Source organism: Rattus rattus, chromosome 5 (assembly GCF_011064425.1).
Source record: "Rattus rattus isolate New Zealand chromosome 5, Rrattus_CSIRO_v1, whole genome shotgun sequence".
Taxonomy (NCBI): Eukaryota; Metazoa; Chordata; class Mammalia; order Rodentia; family Muridae; genus Rattus; species Rattus rattus.
The window spans coordinates 118,370,835-118,393,323 of record NC_046158.1 but is presented as its reverse complement, the minus strand read 5'-3'; the positions used below and the strand labels follow the sequence as shown (position 1 = coordinate 118,393,323).

At 36.8% G+C, this 22,489-nt stretch overlaps 1 pseudogene; it reads right to left on the bottom strand.

Moving 5' to 3' along the window:
* Positions 1-19,979: 19,979 nt before the first annotated feature.
* Positions 19,980-20,840, bottom strand: LOC116901012 (annotated as a pseudogene).
* Positions 20,841-22,489: the final 1,649 nt, after the last annotated feature.

Genomic DNA, 22,489 nt, shown 5'->3' with positions numbered 1-22,489 from the left:
ATAAAAGGATCAACATTGAAAAGAATATTTATAACTAAAATAGGGATAGCAAGAAAATGATCATGATTCAATGAACAATGGTTGAAATATCTGCAGGTACCTAATCTCAACATGTTCTGTGTATTTAATGGGGACACCTTAGTTGTCTGCAAACTCCCAGATCACCCAGTTACTTACTACCATCTAAGGGTAAAATAAAATCACATAAAACTTTGACATTGGCCTTGCCACCATATTAGGCAACAGGAAACCTTTTTCCCTCAGGATAGAAACAGTAAACACAGTTTATGCTGATACTGAAGATCTGTTGGGAGAAGAGTAAGCAAGAAAAGGAAGATCACCAGCTCAGCCAGGTTCAAACTGCATGGAGGAGAACGGTTGGAGGCCAAGAACATCAGAGAGAAAATACAAAGCTACAAGGGAAGAAAAGAAGGGGAGGGGAGAGAGACATTGCTCATTTGAGACTATTACTAAAACAGTCTTAGATCCAACAGGAAGGGCATATTAAAACAAAGCATTTATCACGGATGAATAAATAATGAATTAGGTAAGCATCTCAAATACACATACACACCCATACACACAGCTGTGTATACATGTGTGTGTGTGTGTGTGTGTGAGTGGGTGCTGGCTTGCTTCCTGAAAACACAGTGTAAGATTTGACGGTAGCTACTTTATTTAGGAAGTGATACATGAAGCAATAAGCAGGACAAGAAAACTGAAAACCAGAAGAAACCAAGAATTTTGTGCATATTAGCAAGATTTAATTAACCAAAGAATTCTCAAAGGCTCAGGGAATATCTTTCAGAGAGTATCCACCAGGACCGTCAACATTGCAAACTGGTAGACACATGTTCTCTGAAAGCATCCATCTCTACCATTCTGACTTGACACTACTGAGTTCAGAGTTGGTCCTGGAAAGAAGATAAGAAGATATTCTCATTCCATACTAAAAAGTGGCTATTAACTATGTAAGAAGAGTTAAACAGAATTCTAAAGGTCCAAACTGCCCTATTGCAGAGATGATTAATAGTTGAAAGCAGAGGGTTGATTGAGTCAACAGGCCTTGGGAACAGGATACAGTTAAGGGTCCAGGGTCTCCACGCTTGTCTTCTGAGTCCTGCCATGAGGACGTATGGGCTGGATGTAGAGGTAGCTGCACCCACCTAGAAACCATGTCTATCATAGTTATACCTGAAATGGGAGAGGAAATAAGATATCTAATAGGAAATACTAAAGGAGTGCCACAGATGTAAGGTCTCAAGTCTTAGGGCTTTTGATTTTGAGATCATGACTTCCCATTTCCCAGACCAGAGTGCTACTGCAAAGTAGCACTTAGCTGGTCATAGGGTGAGAACTGAGCAGTCTGGAGGCTCTGTTCCCCCTGTTATCTTCATGCAAATAGAAGCTTCTTTGTAAATACTTTCCTGGCAATTCTGTTCTTCCTAATTAACTGGCCAAGCTCAACCTTTGTAAGCAGCAGCACAAAAGGTAAACTCCGGCTTGCTTCCTGCCAAAATCATCACAAATCCGGAATTAGTCGGATGTGAATTAATGAGCTTTTAGCGGGGCTTGGGTTTTGTCAGACATATTGATCCTGGAATGCAACAGCCCATTAAAGGCTATAATTAAGATGCAGTTTCTGTTTGAAGATGAAGTGCCTGGGCAGGGACAAATTGTGAGATGCTCCTGCCTGTGAGGCTGACAGGCAGTCAGGATGAACTTGTATGCAGAGTTTCTCTTGTTTTCCTCCTGACAGGAAATGACAGCCAAAATTCAAATGAAACAAATGGTGGTTACACAATTATTTAGACCCTAAAAGCAAGAAGAGCTTTGCATCACAAATTACTGCTAGAAACTGAGTTTTCTTATCAAACAAAAAAAAAAAAAAAAAAAGAGGCATTCTGTATTAAACATGCGCTCTTGCCACTTGCATGCGTTCTCCAGATACTGAGAATTTAAAGGGGTTGCTTAAAACAGACCCCTCTACTCAAAGAATGCCTTTGTTAAAGCGTGCAAGTGCACACATACACACACACACACACACACACACACACACACACGCACACACAAAACCCCAAAGCATTAACAAGTGTATAACATAGGCTAGGCAGTGACTTTTAGTGTGATGGACTGTACAAACTTTTTAGGAGAGGGCTGTGCAGGATGCCTTGTCTGTAGCAAACTGCCAGGGGGAAAAGGAAACCAGAATAGACACCATAGGACATTGATTTGGATGATTCAAGAGGAGCTTTTCTTGCCTCTGCCAGGTGAATTCAATTGTGATTTTTTGAGGGACATAAATGGTTCTGAGGACCTAATGAGTTGAACCTGAAAGGAAGCCAGACCCCAAACCACAGCGCGACAGCCTGGCCCAAGGGTCTAATACAAGTAAAATTTGGGAACTTGAATTTGAATATTAAAAGAAAATTTAAAAACTCATATCTGTATTAAGGAGAAAGAAACGAAGCAGTTCTAGAAAGTGTCAGTTAGACTACATTCCTTTCTTTTCTCTTTTACTGTGTTGAGACCCAACGAAAGCCCTTAGAGATGTTGTCCCTTTCTCTTGAGTTATTCTAATTGGGATCCTCAGGGTAACAGTCTTTGTTGACCGAGTCTTATGTGTCACCTGAATGTAAGTGATCTCTGATTCACAAGATCAGTGTGGTTCATGAGATTACAGCAAGTCAAGAAAAGACAACATTTAAGAACTCCACTTAGCAGAACTGGATGTTGATAATTCAGTTTGCTGGTAGTTGAAATTACTTTGAAGAGTAACAAGGTCATTCATTCTAAACTTAGATTCAATATTTATAATGCTGGAATATTAAGAAAAGATCATATTTAATATGATAGTGTTTCTGTAAGATTTTAGGTGGCTTTTAAGGATCACAGCCAATTGTACTTGAAAAATCTGTGATTACATGATTTGTTTCCTTCTGCGCTAACCTTTCTGCCCTTGTGAACCTTTACTTCTCAAACTTGATGGCCTTTATCCTCCACCCAAATAGTCTCACTTTCCTCTTTTTTATCCTGTGTATTTTATTTTTCAATCTCTCTATCCCCCTCCTTTCCTCCTCTTCTTCTTTAATTTCTCCTTCTTCTGGCCCTTATTCTACTTTGCATGTATGTGTGCGCGCACAACCACACTTTATATGAGGAAAAATTGTATCTAGCTCATTTTGCTTAACATAATGATCACTCTCTATTTTCATCCATCCTCCTGTAAATGTTACTGTATTTCATCTATACTCCTGTAAATGTCCTGTAAATCATTTTCTTTATTGCTGAATGAAATTCAATGTGCCACATTTTATTTACTCATTCAGCAGTAGACGGCATCTAGGTTCGTTCCCACCTGAGACGTTGTGAACATTTATTGACAATCACAAATGTAAGTATCTTTATTGTATATTGACTTAGAATCCTTCAGATATATACCCTATAATAGCATTGCTGGGTTATGGTATGGTTCAATTTTAGTTTTTTTTTTTCTACTTTTCTTAAGGAAGTTCCATTTTGATTTCCATAGTGGCTCCAAAAGTTTTCATTCCTGTCAACACTGAATAAGAGCTTCCTCTTTCCTCAACTCTTAATCAGTATTTGCTATGATTTTTTTCTTGACATTCTCTATTCTGATTGAGGTCAGGTGATATCTAGCAATTTCAATTGGCATTTCACTGATAACTATGAATGTTATTTTAGTATTCTTTCAAGTATTCATTGACCATTTTTATTTGCTACTTCGAGGAGTGTCTACTTAGTTCATTAACTTATTGATTCAAGGGCTTGGATTTCAGTGTTTAGTTTTTGCAGTTCTTTACATATACTGAATATTATTTTCTTGTCTGATATGTAGTTGGCAAGGAACCTATCCCATTTGATAGGTTCTTCTTCACACTGGTGATTTTTTTCCTTCAAAAAGACTTTTAAGGTTCTGAAATCCAATTACAAAATTCTCGCCATTTTTTTTCTCTTGTGCTACTGAAGTCCTTTTCAGAAAATGCTTGCCTACATCCACATCTTAGTACAGTTGGTGCCTTTCTCTTCACAGTTGGTAATATGTTCTCTGTTAAGAGGTTCCAAGTGTTAGGCCTTACATTAAGGCTTTTCATTCATTTTAATGTAGTTTTCTGCCAGATGAGGGATATGGATCATGTTTTATTTTTTTCACACATGGAAATTCAGCTTTCTGGAACCATTTTTGAGAAGATGCCTTTTCCTTGTGCACGTTTTAAGTGCATTCTTCAAAATGGGCAGACTCCTTTTCCTGAAATTTTATTCTATTCCATTTGCGTATGTGTTTTTATGATGGAATAATAATGAAAGACTAGATAGTATGATACTTCCAACATTTCTCTTTCTGTTTAGAGTTTCTTTTTATTACTATGGGTCCAGGCTTCTATAGGAACTTTTAAGTTGTTTTTCTAGTTTTAAAAAGGATGTCATTGAGATTTTGATGGGGCTGAATTAAATCTATGCATTTCTTTTGTCAACATAACTACTTTCAGAATAGTAATTATAACATATAAACATGGGAATCTTTCTGTCCTTCTGTGTGTTATTCAATATATTTTTTTCAGTATCCTAAACTTTTTGTTTTAGAGGCTTTTTATTCTCTTGGTTAGGTATATTTCTAAGAATTTTTTTTCCTTCAAAGCTATTTTGAATGGCATTGTTTCTTTCTGCTTTTTTTCTGGGCAAATTGATTATTGGTACATAGAGTATTGCTATTGTTTTTTGTACATTTATTTTGTTTCTTGATATTTTGAGAAAAGTTTCAGGTTTCTCTGTTTTCTTTTAGGTTATCTAGAATCCCTTATATAGGACAATGCCTTCTGGAAACAGAGCTGCTTCAGTTTCTCCCTTTTCTGTGTTAGAAATTTTATTTCTTTCTCTTATCCTATTATTTCAGATAAGTCTTCAAATACTCTATTAAGTATTTAGAGTAAATATCCTTCTCTAGGAAGGATATTTCTTTTGATTTCATAGCTGATGACTTTAGATTTCTCTGATTTAGTAAAGTACTGGCTGTAAGTTTGTCATGTATAGCCTTTATTATTATCATATATGCTTCTTGTATTTTGTGCTTCTTGTATTTTATATTTTTCAGTAATTTTAACAAAAAGTTTTGCTGAAATTGGTCAAATGCCCTTCTTTTTTGATTGGATATTTTATTTATTTACATTGCAAATGTTATCCCTTTTCCTGATTATCCTCTGGACACCCGCTATCTAATCCCCCTCCCCCTGTTTCTATGAGGGTTCTCCCCTACCCACCCTCCTTTTCCTGCCTCCCCATCCTGCCATTACACTACACTGTAGCATCTAGCCTTCACAGGACTGAGGAACTCTTTTCCTGTCCATGTGTGACAAGGCCATTCTCTGCAATATATGCAGCCGGAGCCATGAGTCACTCCATGTGAACTCTTCGGTTGGTGGTTTAGTCCCTGAAAGATCTGGGGACTCTGGTTGGCAGATATTGTTCTTCTTATGGGGTTGCAAACCCTTTCATTTCTTTCAGTTCTTTCTCTAATTCCTTCATTGGGGAACCCATGCTCAGTCCAATGATGGCTACAAGCATCCACATCTGTCTTTGTCAAGCACTGGCAGACCCTCTCAGGAAACAGTTCTATCAGGCTTCTGTCAGAAAGCACTGCTTGTCGTCAACAATAGTGACTGGATTGGTGTGTGTATATGGAATAGAACTCCCACTGGGGGATGGCAGTCTCTGGATGGTCTTTCCTTCAGTATCTGCTCCACACTTCGTCTCTGTATTTCCTCCTATGAGTATTTTGTTCCCCCTTCTAATAAGGACTGAAGCATCAAAACGTTGGATTTTCTTCTTCTTGAGCTTCATGGGGTCTGTGAATAGTGTCTTGAGTATTCCTGGCTTTGGGGCTGATATCCACTTTCAGTGAGTGTATACCATATGTGACCTTTATGACTAGGTTACCTCACTCAGGATAATATCTTCTAGTTCCATCCATTTGCCTAAGAATTTAACGAAGTCATTGTTTTTAATAGATGATTAGTATTCTATTGTGTAAATGTACCACATTTTCTTTATGCATTCCTCTGTTTAAGTACATCTTGGTTCTTTTCAGCTTCTGGCTATTATAAATAAGGCTGCTATGAACACAGTAGAACCTGTTATATGTTGGAGCATCTTTTGGGTATATCCCAGGTGGTATAGCTGGGTCCCCAGGTAATACAATGCCTAATTTTCTGAGGAACTGCCAGACTGATTTCCAAAGTGGTTGTATGAGCTTTAATCCACCAAGAATGGAGGGTGTTCCTCTTTCTCCACCTCCCCTGACCAACATCTGCTGTCACTGAGTTTTTGATCTCAGCCTTTTCAGCTGGTGTGAGATAAATCTTGATTGGGTCGTTTCAATTTTCATTTCCCTGATGACTAAGGATGTTGTTTAATTCTTTAAAATTTTTCAAAAGTTTTATTTTAAAATTTTTATATAATGTGTATTGTTTATACATAGTTCTTCTGCATTCCTTCAATTCCTCCCTTATCCCTCAAATACATGACCATTTATTCTTTACTTTTTTAACTTGTATTTTATTTTATTAATTATTTTGTTTATTTACACTCCAAATGTTACCCTCACTTCCTGGTCCCCATCCACAAGTTCTTCACCCCAACATTCTTCCCCTTTGCTTCTGAGAGGGTGATTCTTCATCCACCCATCCATTCCCACCTCACCTTGATGGCAACACCTAGGGCATCAAGTTTCTACAGGATTAAGCTCATCCTTTTCCCTTGAGGTCAAATAAGACAGTTCTCTGTTACTTATGCATAAGGGGCCACAGACCAGCCCCTGTATGCTTGTTTGCTTGGCAGATAAGCCTCTGGGAGCTCTTAGGGATCTGGGTTAGTTGATACTGTTGTTCTTCCTATGGGATTGCAATCCCCTGCAGCTATATCAGTTCTTTCCCTTATTCTCCCATAGGAGTTCCCAATCTCAGTCCAGAGTTTGGCTATAATGTCTCAGCTGCTGGTAGTAAGCACAACATTGCATTAGTAATAGTGTCAGGGTTTGGTGCCTGCCCATGGGATGGATCCCAAGTTGCGCTGGTCTCTGGATGGCCTTTCCTTCAGTCTCTCTACTCTATTTTATCCCTTCATGTATTTAAGACAGGAAAAATTCTTGGTCAAGAATTTTGAAGATGGATATTTGGTCCCATGTCTTAAATGGGCCCATATCTATCTACTGAAGGTGGTCTCAATTCTTCACAGACAAGGAAAAAGCAATTCACAAATTCATATGGAATAACAAAAAACCTAGGATATCCAAAACAATCCTCAACAATAAAAGGATATCTGGAGGAATCACCATCCCTGACTTCAAGCTGTACTACAGAGCAATAGTGACAAAAAAATATGATATTGGTACAGAGAGAGACAAGTTGATCAATGGGATCAAATTGAAGTCCCAGTAATAACCCATACACCTATGGATACTTGATCTTTGACAAAGAACTCAAAACCATGCAGTGGAAAAAAGAAAGCATCTTCAACAAATGGCACTAGTCTAGCTGGTGGTCTACTTGTACAAGAATGCAAATTGATCCATATTTATCACCTTGTAAAAAAGCTCAAGTCCAAGTAGATCAAGGACCTCCACATAAAACCAGATACACTGGATCTAATAGAAGAGAAAGTAGGAAGTAGCCTCAACCAGACTGGCACAGAGGAAAATTTCCTAAACAGATCACCAAAGGCTCAGACTGTAAGGTCAACAAATGGGACCTCATGAAACTAGAAAAGCTTCTGTGAGGCAAAGGACATTGTCAATAAGTCAAAACAAGAAACTACAAATTTCAAAAAGATCTTCACTAACCCTACATCCAATTGAGGGCTAATATACAAAATATACAAGGATTTCAAAAGGTTAAATCCTCACTATTGCTGCATATCACATTTTATTATTGGTATCCAGACATTCCTGCGGTGGGAACATTTTCAAGCTTGTATTCAACATCCAACTCAATTGAGCCATTTTTTTTGCACAAAATTCTTTCTTCTTAGGTCAGAAAACTTCTCTTCCTTATTGTCTACTTATCCCTCAATCATTAATACATTTCCTAATCAACTGTACATCAAAAACTTATTTTTCTGATTTCCTGTACTTGATTCCTGTACAGTATCCTCCCAGAAGTATATTCAAACTTCTGGGAGGATATTGCAATTATGTTTCCCACATCAATTTCTGAGAGCTTCATTTCTTGATATCACTTGTAATTTCCATATTGTTAAATAAAAATTCTTGCCCGACATGACATGTGACCACTCTTTCATCCACAATACTCAATATATATTACATAATGTACATGTATGAATATATATTTTTTTTATCCTGGCTTCCACTTCTCAGCTCCTCTCCTAGCTCTTCCTTCCATTCATATGCTATATAAAATGGTGCCTCAGATTTCAAGCCCTGGTCCTTTTTACTCTTCTGTTTTCAATTCTTCGTTGATTCACAAGACTTCATCTTCTGAAAACATATGTCCTATATAGTTTTTAATTTTAATGTCCTCTTAATTTAGATGTCAATGTCTACATTTCTAATCAGCATGTTCCCCTTGATGTCTAGCAGAAACCTCAAATATAACATTTTAAATGTTTTTATTATCTTTCTTTCCAAGCCTACTAAATGTTTTACTGCTTCCCAGCATTATTCTGTTTGTTCAAGAAAAAGCTCTTGTAGTCAACTAGACTCTTCCATTTGCTTTGAAGCTCACAACAATTCATCGAGTCACAAGTAACATACTGCAACAAGTAAACTCTGATTCCTTCCTATCCTATCTGCTCTCACCTGCTCATATCATCCTTGCATCTAGTTTGGGTTCGTAGGTGTTAGCAGAGTCACCCAGACATTATTGGTCCTACCAATTCAGTTAACATGTAAGGCCTCCCACACGACACCTCTAATGTGATCCATCTGAAGGCTTTTCACCTCGTTCACTATTAAATATGGAAAAGCTAGTATTGTTATTGTTATATTAAAAGTTCATATGTATCTTATCACAAAGTTGTTTAATAGGACTTTCGAGGGAGCACTTAGAAATGAATTCCAAAAGAATAGAATAGTTCATGTATTTTTATGTTGGATTTGAGGGATAGAAGGCAGTCAGAGAGAAACTGGTCTGGAGGGTCTAAAGGTAACAAATGTGGGAAAGAAGATTTCAGCAAGGTTTTCTTGTTCATATCCTTTGTGTCACTGTGTGTCTTCAGAAATAATGATGTTCCTTTCCTAGGGACATGGAGAAGTCTCCTCTTAGTGATCTTATGATCTCCTTATGGAGAAAAGGTGGGTGTGAAGGAATAAGAAAGTCTTGTCTGACATACTTATTTCTTCTATGCTTAAGATTTATCATTTTTTATTGTTACTATAAATATCACAAATGTTCCTACTTGTGATGTTTTGAATTATAATGCACCCCTATGAGCTCATATATTTGAAAACTTGGTCTCCTATTGGTAAAAGTGTTTGAGAAGATTTATGACGTCTTTCACTGTGGGTGGGCTTTGTTATTTTATAGCCAATGCCATTCGCAGTTAGCTCCCTTTGCCTCCTTATAACACTCAAAATATGTGATCTTAACCAATGATCCAATGCTATGCCTGCCTATCCGCTGCCATCCTCCCCAAGTCATGGACTCTAATTCTCTGAAACTGCAAGCCCTAAATAAAATTTATTTTTAAATTTGCCTAGGCCATGACATCTTTTCACAGATGTATTGTTACTCCATAGCATAGCTCTGGTTTTTCAGCCTTCACCCATAATGTTTTAGAAAGTCACCCTCTGGGTAAGGGTTTGTGTATACATCCTGGGTACTTGCTTTATTAACTATTTACAATGTCTTCAACACAAGTGAATAATAGTAACTCTGAGGTAATTATAAAAAACAAATCTCTACATAGCAAAAGAAGCAATGATGGTGGTAAAAGAATAAACTACACCATAAATAAATAAACAAATAAATAAATAAATCCATTTATCTTTAAGATGCTAAATACAAAACATGACATTATGTAACTCACAGCAATACAAATAAATAACATGAACACAGAGGACAAACAACCTGATTTAGCAGTAAGAAAAGAAGCATGAATCCCTTTGGCAAAAAAGATACAAAAATGGCCACCCGGCATATAAAAAGTGTTAGAATTACCAATTATCAAGGCAAGACAAATGCAAATGAGGAGAGGCCATACTACATGTAGGTTATTTCATTATAACAGATATTTCACATAGGACCCAGTGAATGAATGTGTTTGAGATGGTTGGATGCCAGGCCATAGTGTGATAGGCATGGCCTGGGCCTTATACAAATTATAAGATGTTGATCTGGGGGTGGGAAGAGGGTGTTACGATTAGCATTATAACATTTCAAAAGGGTCAGCATTGGTTTTAGACTATATTTTCTGTCTCCAAAAGTTTGTATATATCTTAAGGATTCTGAAGTTCTAGTTTAAATACTTTTCTCTTGTGTCATAAAGCATTTGCTTCAACAAGTAGATTTGGGAAACTAAAATAGAATTTATCTGATTTTTTCCTGACAATTATGCAACTAATGATTCTGCCTGCTCATTAAAGCTTCAATGTTGCTTTTCTTTAGTAATTGGATGCTATTGTCAAATTTTTGACACAAGTAGAAGTCTTAATAATTATTCTGAATTTATGAGTCTATATGGAACATGAATTTTAGTAGGTTTTTAAGTATTTATAATGTTGAATATAAATGAAACACATTTACATAAATAATTTTAAACAGAATAGTAATTATTACGTATTAATTCAAAGTAACACAATTATTCACAGACTTTTACCAAAGTTTAAAGCTTAGCTTACTGATAGAAAACCAACATCATGCTGAGATACTTAGTATTAAATTCATTATGTAGTGAATACTTAGAAAAGTAAATATAAAGGTTCAGAGAGTGAAGAACAATGAATCACACCAGAATGTTCAAGTTCAAGTAATTTTCTAAAATAAATAGACATAGCTAGATGAGGAAAATGGGTTTTGTCTTACATCAAATATATAAAGACATAGAAAAAGATATCACCTCAGTATTGATTGGTGTGTGTAAAATAAGGGTCTTTTTTTTTTAAGGAAATGAAGCATATGTTCTTACATGCTTTTGATCACAAAAGTATAGTATAACTTGAACTTACATGGAAGACAGAAGCATTGGTATTTTATTGATTTCCCAGAAAGAACATAGTTGAGGAAAGCATGCTTATTTAGTATCTCCAAATGATTCCACATGGTAACTTCATGGTTCTAGGGTATGGATGAGAATGGGGAACATAATGTTTAAATGTTAACTAAAAACTAAGACATTTCCCCAGAGACTGTGTTTTCCTCCCAGAGATCTTAGGCACCCTTATGGCAATGTATTTTAAAATGACTTTTAGAAGTTTCAGAATATGCTGTCTTCATCACTGACCCCCTCTGTCTTCATCATTGACCTTCTCTGAACTCTAAGTAGACTTAGGAGGCTTCTGATTTAGCTTCCCACCTTAGCCCTCCTGACCTCATTCTAAATGGTGACAATGCCACCATTTTAATCGGTCTTTTACTCTGTATCTGGTAGATTGTCTTCCTCTGCAATCGTGGAAGCAGAATATAATTCATTTTTATAATAGCGAAACATAAGTTCCTATAACATGCATGTACATGTCCTCAGTTGACCTCAGCACAATCATATGTAATGCTGCCTGTCATTTCTCAACCTTCCCATTTACTACTCCTCAGAATTCACTGTTGCACTGTTGTCAACATTTCCTTGCAGCCACTAAAGTTTATTATTTAAAGAACATAAGAAGTTAGCCTGTCCCATCATTCAAAATACTCCATGGCAGAAGAGGAATAGCTGTTGCAAAACAAATTGACTACCATGAAGGACTTAGTGAATCAGGAGCACCCAGATGTATCACTTTGCAAGATGTTGGCCATGGAGCTGGGTAGGTTTGTTTTATCATTTGCCATAGGCCAGTGACCCAGCTTACTCTAAGTGGTAGGTCCTGGGTACTGGATGCTTTCTTGTTGATATTGAGGGGCCTGCTGAGAATACAGAATAGTTAACCATTTCTACTGAAAGATTATATATATTTATATATATATAATGTATATATAAATATATTATGTGTGTGTGTGTGTGTGTGTGTGTGTGTGTGTGTGTGTGTGTAGTTTGTACCAGGCTTACATAAGCAGAAAAATAGATACAGAATATAATTCTCATATTTTCTTAGCAAGAACTGGAATATCCTTTGTAAAGAGCAGGCAACAGCAATTCTCAGAATGGTGAAGTAATTTGCAAAAAAAAAAAGGCACTGTAATAAAGAGAAGAAACAAATTTGAACGATCACTTTTGATATCAAGTCTAAGGCTTTTTCTGCTAAAACAAATTTTCATACGAAAATATAAACATCCTAACAGGAAACATGTATTATTTTTAAAGGCAGAATATTCCCACCAATTGCCTGTGACAGACTGTGCTCAACAGCTATTATTTAATTTCTTTCTTAATATGGTGGACATTCGTGGACACTCAAAAGCATATTTTTAAGGATGAATTCTTTATGAAGAAACAATAGTTCAGGTGCTACTAGAAGCTTTATAATGCAATGTGTTCTGTGATAACAAGGGTAGTTCACGTTTTCCTTCATCAAAATATCCTCCATGGTTAAAGGACAGTTTCTCATATATTACTTTGCTAAGTTTTTAAATAAATGAAGAGCTAGAATAAATCATGATTTCTCAGGCCAATAAGGCAATCAGTGGGCAAACCCACCTGCTTCCAATCAGAAGAACTAAATTCACCTCCCAGAATCTACAAGAGAGAGAAAGAAAAACTATAAACCATCTTCTGATTTCCACAGGAACACACAACTCACACACGCACATGCACACACACACACACGCACACACACTGGAGGTATAAATCCATGTAACAAATAAAATGAAATGAATCAGTTTTTGTTGGTTACTTGATGGTAAGAGGGCATGATAAGAAAGAGCTCTTATTATCCGCATTGTCAGTGGTACAGAAGGCCATCTATGCAGAGATGATGAAGGAAAATATTACTACATATTCCGATGCAGGAAACAACAAAGAGAAGGAGTAATGGGAAGTTTAGGATTAACATTAGACTTGTCAAGCTGAGATCTATAAGTAGCAGAATAAGAGGAGAGCCAGAGTATGGGAAAAGAGGATAAGATTCAACTTCTTAGCAGAAATCTCAAAGAGCAGAAAATCAATTAAAGAAACCGGTGGCAGCAGTCATGGGCATGAGTTCTTGGGGCCCTGAGATCAAAGCAAAATCAAGCAAGCACTATGTTTGCTTTTGGGAGTTACACTTTAGGGAAGACACACAATGCAGATTGGATGAAGTCAAGAATGTATAGGGTTTTTGCACTATAACTATATTTGATATAACCAAAATAAAAGTACATGAAAGCATGCCACAGACAGCAAAATATGGTTCAGTAAGTGCTCCCTCCCCTGGGCATGTACTTCTTTGAGAATAGAACCTTGGGTCACTTTATCACCTTATGTTTTCAAAGAAGACAGAGGGCAGTGAATATTATAAAAGATTAAAATAATTATTAAAGAACATGAAATGAAAGGCCAGAGACTCCTCTCTACAAGTTCATACCTCTAATAGAATTTCATTGTTATCTATTTCCAGTCTGCTTTTATAAATATAGAATGGGAAAATGACTAAAACCCCACACTTGGTATATTCCTCAGATAAAGATATGGCACTTTGAAACAAAATGTTATGCAAGAGAAAAATCATAAAGTATTATTATATCTTTAATGCTATGGAAGAAATTTTTAAAAATTCAGCCTGTGTCTTCCAGGGCCATCAGTCACACTAAGGACAACTGAGAGGTTATCTTTAATATTTTTACACCATAGTCTAAAAAGGTATAGATTGTCATGCAAGACACAGGCAACCTAGCTGGAGATGAATATGGCCCAGACTATATTAAAATCCTTCACTGCAGTTCTACTGTTCAGTAGAGAATATAAGGATGGGTAGTCACACTGGTTAGCAGAACTCATTACAGACATACTAAATTATGCATTGAAGAGCTACTTTAGAATGCAGAGGGACATTAAGTTGCTTGATGAAACCTGAATTTTGCCTGAGCTTATGCCATTATTAAGGGTACTCCTCTGCTTGGCACTGCAGGAGTATAATAAATGAATCGGTCAAAGGTCAAAGTGCTTACCTAATTAATGGCTTCCTTCTCTTCCTCCTCCCTTCCTTCTCATTAATATTATAAAAGCAATATATGCATATTATAAAAGATTAAAGTAGTATTAGAGAATACAAAATGAAAGGCCGGAGATCCCTCTCTACCAAGTCGTAATTCCAATAGAATTTTATCACTATCAGCTTCTTGTCTACATTTATAATTAGAAAATGGAAAAAATGTCTAAGAATCTCTCATCTGGCATATTTTTCAGACAGATAAAAATGTGGCACTTAGGAACAAAATGCTACATAAGAAAAAGCATAATGCATTAGAGACTCCTTACAAATTAAAAATAAATTATATTATAATTTTTAAAACTTTACTTAAAGAGTAGAGGAGAAAGTCCAGTCTACAGTCCACAATAATGACCACCTCAGCAAGATATTCCCAATGGTACAGTACTGGCCCCTATGTCTTAAGGATACCCAACAGCGGTCTTACTAGATTTAAGGGCTTATTAATAGAAAAAAATTTGTGCCTGATACTGTCTATCTTATCAGGGCTAGAGAGGCCATATACCCAAAATATGAAACATTTACACAATGGAGTTCTACTAGATATTCAAAACAATGACTTCATGAAATTCTTAGGCAAATGGATGGAACTAGAAAGTATCCAGAGTGAGGTAACCCAGTCACAAAGAACACACATGGTATTTATTCACTGATAAGCATATATTAGTCAAAAAAAAAACCCTCAGAATACCAACAATACAACTCACAGACCATGTGAAACCTAAGAAGAAGGAAGACCAAAGTGTGAACAGTTCAGTCCTACTCAGAAGGGAGAAGAAAATAATCACGGGAGGTAGAGAGAGGTAGGGGTCTGGGAGGGAGGGAGGAGAAGGAAAGAAAAAGGGGGACAGGGTCAAATGTGGAAGAGATAGCAATGTATAGATTTGAATGGAGGTAGTAGTGGGGGTGGGGAATCGAGGGACTAGAAAGTCCCAGATGTCAGAATCCAAGAGGTTCCTAGAACCCAACAGGAATTACATTAGCTGAAATACCCAACAAAGGGGAGACAGAACCTTTAGAGACCGTATCCAATGGATAGGCACAGTTCCCGGTTGAGGGATGGGGCCACCCACCCATCTCAAAAATATTAATCCAGAATTGCTTATGCCAAAAGGAAATGTATAGACAAAGAGTGGAACAGAGACTGAAGGAAAGGCCATCCAGAGCCTGCCCCTCCCGGGGACCCATCCCATATACATGTAGCCACCAAACCCAGGCACTATTGCTGATGCCAAGAAGTACTTGGTGACAGGAGCCTGATGAGGTTCAGGGGAGACTATGTCAGAGTCTTACCAATACAGATGAGTATGCTTACAGCCAATCATCCAACTGAGCATAGGGACCCAATGGAGGAGTTAGAGAAAGGACTGAAGGAGCTGAAGGGGTTTGCAACCCCATAGGAAGAACAATAATATTAATCAACCAGACTCCCCAAAGATCCCATGGACTAAACCAACCAAAGAGTACACATGGAGGGACCCATGTCTCCAGCTGCATACAAGCTGAGAATTGCCTTATCTGCCATCAATGGGAGGGGAGGCCCTTGTTCCTGTGGAGACTTGAGAACCCAGCATAGGAGAATGCTAGGATGGTGAGGTAGCAGTGGGTTAGTGGGTCAGGGAGTACCCTTATAGAAGCAGGGGGGGATGGCATGGGGGTTTGTGGAGGGGAAACTGGGAAGGGAGATAATATTTGAAATGTAAAAAAGTAAAATAACCAATAAAGAAAATAAAAAAACACTTCGTATGTTTGATTTCTCAAAATCAAAGCAATCTTTGAATTTACATTTATTTTTTATATCTATGGGGAATGAGGTTTACTACCTTTCCCTAGCCACACTTTTTACTCTGCTACAGATTGCAAATTTTTCTATAATTTCAATTCCTTATATAAGATGTTATTTATGTATGACCTAACAACTCTCTCCCACATAGAGTAAATAATAATTGAAGTAGTTAAAATAGCAAAATAGAGGAAAAAACTGTACATAACACTGCTATACTATTTTGTTTTGGAAATAAGAGCATCTCTATGTTTTCAGTATCAATATACTTTCCAAATGTTTTAAACCTGGGGCTGATTCAATCATCAGACATAAAAAGCACAAATACTAAAGACCATAAGCATTGTTAGTTTTGATTGTTTTCCTTCATTAATTTTTCTGCTACTGATGATTGAACCCAGACCCTCTCACATATTGAGGAAGCATTTTTATCACTGAGCTATACCTCCAATATTTTTCCAATGTATTTCTTGAAGAAGTTCACATAATGTGTTTGTTATTATATTTAGCTCCTTGCCTCACCCTTCTTAGGTTTACCTCTTTCATTACCAACACAATGTTGCCTTCCCCCTTTTGTTAACCCATGTACATTTGGTACTAACCATATACTCTTGGATATGTGGCCACGCATCAGGGGCCATACCTTAAAGAAAACTGACTCTTTCTTTGTTATCCCTATCTATTGCCAATAGCTGCTTTGCTGGGTCTGGAACTTCTTGCCTACCTCCATTCTCCTTGCTTGAATTTTGTCTGGCCTCATATTGAACAGCTGCCTATACTGTTTCAACTACTGTGAATTCATACAAACAAACAAAAAACCCAAATTGAAGACAGCATATGTTGGTGCAGATGTGGAGAAGGGAAAACACTTATTAACTGCTGGTGGGGATGAAAACTGGTGCAACCACTTTGGAAATCTATGTGGATATCCCTTTAAGAGCTAGAAATAAATATAAAACACCATCTAGTTATACTCCTCTTGGGTATGTACCTGCTGTAATTCCTGCTCATCCATGTTCCTTGATGCTCTATTTACAATAGTCAGGATAGTGAAACAGCCTAGATGTCGATCAGATGATGAACGGAACATGAAAAGGCTGTACATTTACAAAACGGCACAGTACTTATCTGCTAAGAAAAAAGACGAAATTTGACATTTTCATGTAAATAGGTGGAATTACAAACAATCTTTATGGATAAGGTAACCCAGACCCAGAATGACAAATAACCAATGTTTTTTTCTCATTTGTGAGTATTAGCTTTGAATCTTCAGATATGTGTACTCCATTTGGAAATTTTATAAAATCAGAAAATTAATAAAGGACTGTGTGTAAAAAGAAATGAAAGTAGATAAAAGGTTCAAGGAGAGTACTGTAACAGAATAAATTAAATGGAGATGGTTATGGGAGGGCAGGATTTAAGATAGACTGTATGGACAGATACATAATATTGAACACTAAGAAAAATGTATATGGAAATTTGCTACTGTAGAAATTTTACATACATACGTACACAAATATTCATACATATACACATGTACAAACATATACATCACATACATAAAATAGAATTTAAATGGAATGATCCATAATGGTCATCAATGCTTCTCCCAAACACACAAGGCTAACAAATACTAAATTTAGTGCCAGAATTGGGTTACCTATCTTAGAGCTGTTGTCCAGTGAATTCCCATAGAACCTCCAACATTAAAGGTCATTGTATTTGTTCATGGTTGCCCTCTAAAACAGTGGTTCTCAATCTTTCTAATGCTGTGAACCGTTAATACAATTTCTCATGCTTGTTGACCACGAAGCACAAAATAATTTTCATTTCTACTTCATAACTGTACTTTTGCTTCTGTGATCAATTATAATGTAAATATCTATGTTTTCTGGTGGTCTTATTTGATCCCTGTGAAAGGATAGTTCGACCTCCAAAGGGTCGTGGCCTATAGATTGAGAACCACTGCTCTAGAACTTAAGAGGAAGGCCTAATTCCTGAAAGCATCACATAAATGTGTCATAGAACATGAAGAAATCAAGGTGATCCAGACCCGGAAGCCTCAGATCTAATGAGTAATTTTGATAGACTTGGTTGTGATATGCATGCTACTAGGGGAGAAAAATCACCAATTTTACCCAACTGTGAACTCTACAAGCTACAGTGACTTGTCTGGCAAGATATGTTCAGTCATTTGCATATTTTAAACCTGCTAAAACATGCCCAGGCTAACTTACCCAGGTAGACTGTATAGTTCAGATACTCCTGCTCCATGTTTTGCAGAAGGTGGCATATGCGCCTGTATCACAAGGCTCAATTGCATTTCTAACTTTGTGTGTTAGTTTCTGTGCTTGTTTTCCTTTCATTCTTATTTTCCTTATTGTTCTATAGTGTTATACGATGGTTAATATCCTAGACTTTGACCCTGGCTGTCGAGGGTGTTATTTACTTATTTTTCTTTACAACTATTATTCATGTTGCTTTTCAGATGTAGAACTAAATATTTCCCTTACTGTTCTCTGCTATCTAAACTAACTCATTTGATGTGTATTCCCATGTCTGCCTTTTGCTCTTAAGGTTTCTCCTTTCTTTTTCAATGTATTCATGTGTTGTAGCTGTGGTAGAATTTTATTTATAGGTGCCCTTTGGGAACTTTTCAGTTTATGTGATGAAAAAGGCATTCGTTTCACCACGATTCTGAAAATATCTGAAAGAGAGGTGAGGAATCCAACAATCTCACTCCTCACTCTTTCTCAGTCATATGTTTTAGATAAGAGATTCACAGACTCATGCCTCATCAGAATATTTTCAAGCTCATGACCCTTCATTTGATAGGATTATATTGATGCTTTCTCAGTAGCCTCTACTTCAGAACTAGAGAGATAATATGGCTTTCCTGTCTTCTTTATTCTGAATCTGGGCTGTTCTTGTTAGGGATTTGTTAGGGATATTGACAACTGGTGTGTTATACTCATATTGTCTTCATTATCTTAGGATTTGATTAATTTTACATGTATATTATTTCTTCTCATTTCTTTGACAATGTTTTAAGTTTACTTACATTCCAGTCGTTGTCTCTACCACTCCACCCACCCCCACAATTGGTGCCCAATTCCCCTTCCCATAGTTCCTCATCTCATTTCTCCCTCCTCATTGCCTGGGGCCTCAAGCCTCTAGAGTATTAAGTGAATCTTCTCCCACTAAGGCCAGACCAGGCAAACCTGTGCTATATATGTGCCAGGGTCCTCAGCCGGGCTGTGTATGCTCCTGGATGATGGCTCAGTCTCTGGGAGCTCCCTGGGGTTTGGACTAGTTGAGCCTATTGGTCTTTTTGTGGAGTTGTTCTCCCTTTCAGCTTCTTCTGTCCTTTCCCCTAATTTAAGCATAGAGGTGTCCGACTTCAGTTCAATGATTGAGTGTATGTATTTGCCTCTGTCTCAGTCAGCTGCTGGTAGGGCCTCTCAGAGAACAGCCAGGCTTGCATCTGTAAGCACATCATAGCATCAGTAATAGTGGCTAAGATCACCCCCAGTGAGTCACTCCTGAGAGTCGCTCATCTGTTGGGTCTCTGGGATTTTCTAGAGGGTCCCCGCATCTTCCACCACTACCCCCAGAATGCTTATTTCCATTCATTCTCTTGGCTCTTTGAACTTCTCTCCTGTCTCCCCAGCCCAATATGATACTGCCCACCTTCCTTTCTCCCATCCAGGTGCCTACCTCCCTCTGCCTCCCATGATTATTTTCTTCCCCCTTCTAAATGGGATTGAAGTCTCCTCACTTGGGCCTTTCTGCTTGTTATATTTCTTACTTTATAAAGTGTATGTCTTTATAAACTGTTTAGCAGTTATTCACATCAAGACGCAGGCTTTAAGAACAATGGATCCCATTTTACACAGTACTTGATTTCCAATCTTGAGAGAGAATTTTGCCTGAAGGATATTTTTCTTTCTTTTTCTGTAAACTTTTCTTTCCTGCCTCAATGCAGGTGTATTTCTCAACTCTCAGTCTGATAAAGAGATCCACATAGGGTATGGCAAAAACCTACCTCCTGTTGTATCTTTTGTTTGGTTACCAAGGTGTAGGCCACTGCTTATGTTTGTGCCTGATGACTCATCCAAAGATGTCCCTTCTCCAAGCACCAAGTCTTGTTTTTTTCTTGATCTATCTGAAGAAGCCTTAAAGCATCTTCCCTCTCCTAGACAACTTTATCTAAGGCGTCCATGGAATCAACAGCCTTTTCTAACTGCTCTGGACTTGGCATTTGCTATCTCTGTCGTTTGGCCTCCTTCTCTAGAGTTAGAAGCATGCTTCTTTCCTTCAGAAAGACATGCAAAAGTCTATAGAAGTCTTCTTCGTTTTTGTTACTGAGCTGCTGGCAGATCTATGAAACTCCGGATTTGGTTTCTTTTCCCCAATTCTTTGGGTCATCAAAATATTCTTCTAGTCCTTTCTTTGACAAAGTAGTATAAAGTAATTTACACTGGAGAAAAGATGTGGCATGTGATGTGTTCTTATGCAACGAACTGAGAGAAACCTGCAACTGGAGTGAGCAGGGGACTTGGGACTTACTAGGGAACCAGAAGCTTTCAGGGATGCTGAGGGTCTTGTGCAAACACCCACTAGGCTGGTGGTAGTGATGTTTCTAATGTACACTGACTGTGTCAGTTATATATTATTTCTATAGTTAAAAATTTTTGCAATATTATTGTGGATGTGCCTCCTTGTCCTTGTCCTCACCTTTGTCTTCATCCTCCTCGTCTTCCTATTACTCTTCTTCTCATTCTTCTGTTCTCTCTCTCTCTCTCTCTCTCTCTCTCTCTCTCTCTCTCTCTCTCTCTCCCTCTAAGTCTTCTGTTTTGTGGTTTAGGGATCACATTAGAGAGGCCAATAGAAAAATCTATACTTGCTTAAACTATCACTTACTGTAGGTACCAAAAATAGACAAAAAACAAAACAAAGCAAAAAACAAACAAACAAACAAACAAAAAAACAAAAAAACAGAACAAGGCTGGAACTAGGCTAAATCTAGATGATTACATTTAAGGGTATAAATACAGCTAATGCCATTGCTAAACAGTAAATAATATTAAGCAGTTAATCCCTACACTAGTAAGAGATCTACAGGAAGAAGAACTAACTAGTAGTTTTGAATTACTCAAAGACATAACATAAAAGATATGTAAAGTTACCTATATTATAATAAGATATTTAGGTGTAATGTATATTAGAATACATATGCACATGTGTGTTGCATATAATTACATGTCTACAAAAGAAGACAATATCTATATAATCATAAAAGAAATAGTATATATGTAAGGAAATGAATAAGCTCATTTTTAGTTAAAATAATTTGTAATAAAATAGCCAAATATAAAATATTAAATGCATTTAAATTCATGAGTTCATAAAAATATTTAAAAATGTAAAAATCTTATTTTTGAAATATAAGGAAACTAAATTGTTCCTATAATTCATAATATTATTAATCTAAAGAAACAGAATTCATCATATGGTGTTTTTTCTGGACAAACTGTATTGCCTCTTAAGAAATTGTTGATGAATTTATTTTATGTAGGATTATTCTGATACATAGAAAATAAATTAAAATCTAAATTGTACCACTTTATGATGTATAGCCAGTTAATAGTTCTAATATAGCCAATATAAAAACAATGACAATTGTTTCTTGTAGTCAACATCGAAGAAAAGCATCATCTATGGACCATAGCTGCTCAAAATATTAGACAGGAAAATGATCCAGTTTCTAAATCTGACTCTAATTACCAAAATGCTACAGGGAATAAAAATGTCTTAAAGGCAGCATGAGAACTCAATCAACAAACCCCTGCTGGGAAGAACTGTACAGGTCAGATTTACAGTGTCTTGAAGATGAATTTTTAAAGCAACACAAGAAATGTGGGAGTGCCTACACATTCAAAGTAACTGACACAAGGAGTAATTGTAGATCTTTGTTTGATAAAACTCAGATTTTAAAAATTAAACAGTCAAGAAACCTCTATCTGGATACCAATTACAATTAAGAAATAATTGCTGTTTTCTAGATCTCTCAACAGTGTGATAATTATGTTTAAAAGTCATTATCTAAGCTGTATTTTGAAATGCTTCAATAACATTCTTTTAATAATAGTTAAGAAGGGAAGGGCAGTGGATAGGCATATATATGAAAATAATAGGGATCAGGCAAAATTTAAAACTTAAAATATCATCATTATTATTTTATGCATATGGTATTTTGATTATGTATATGTCTGTGCACTGCATCGATGCCTAGTAGCCACGAAGACCAGAAAAGGACACTGAAACACTGAAATAAGATTTATAAATGGCTGTGAGCAACAATTTTAGTATTGGGAATAAAATGTAGGTTCTCTGGA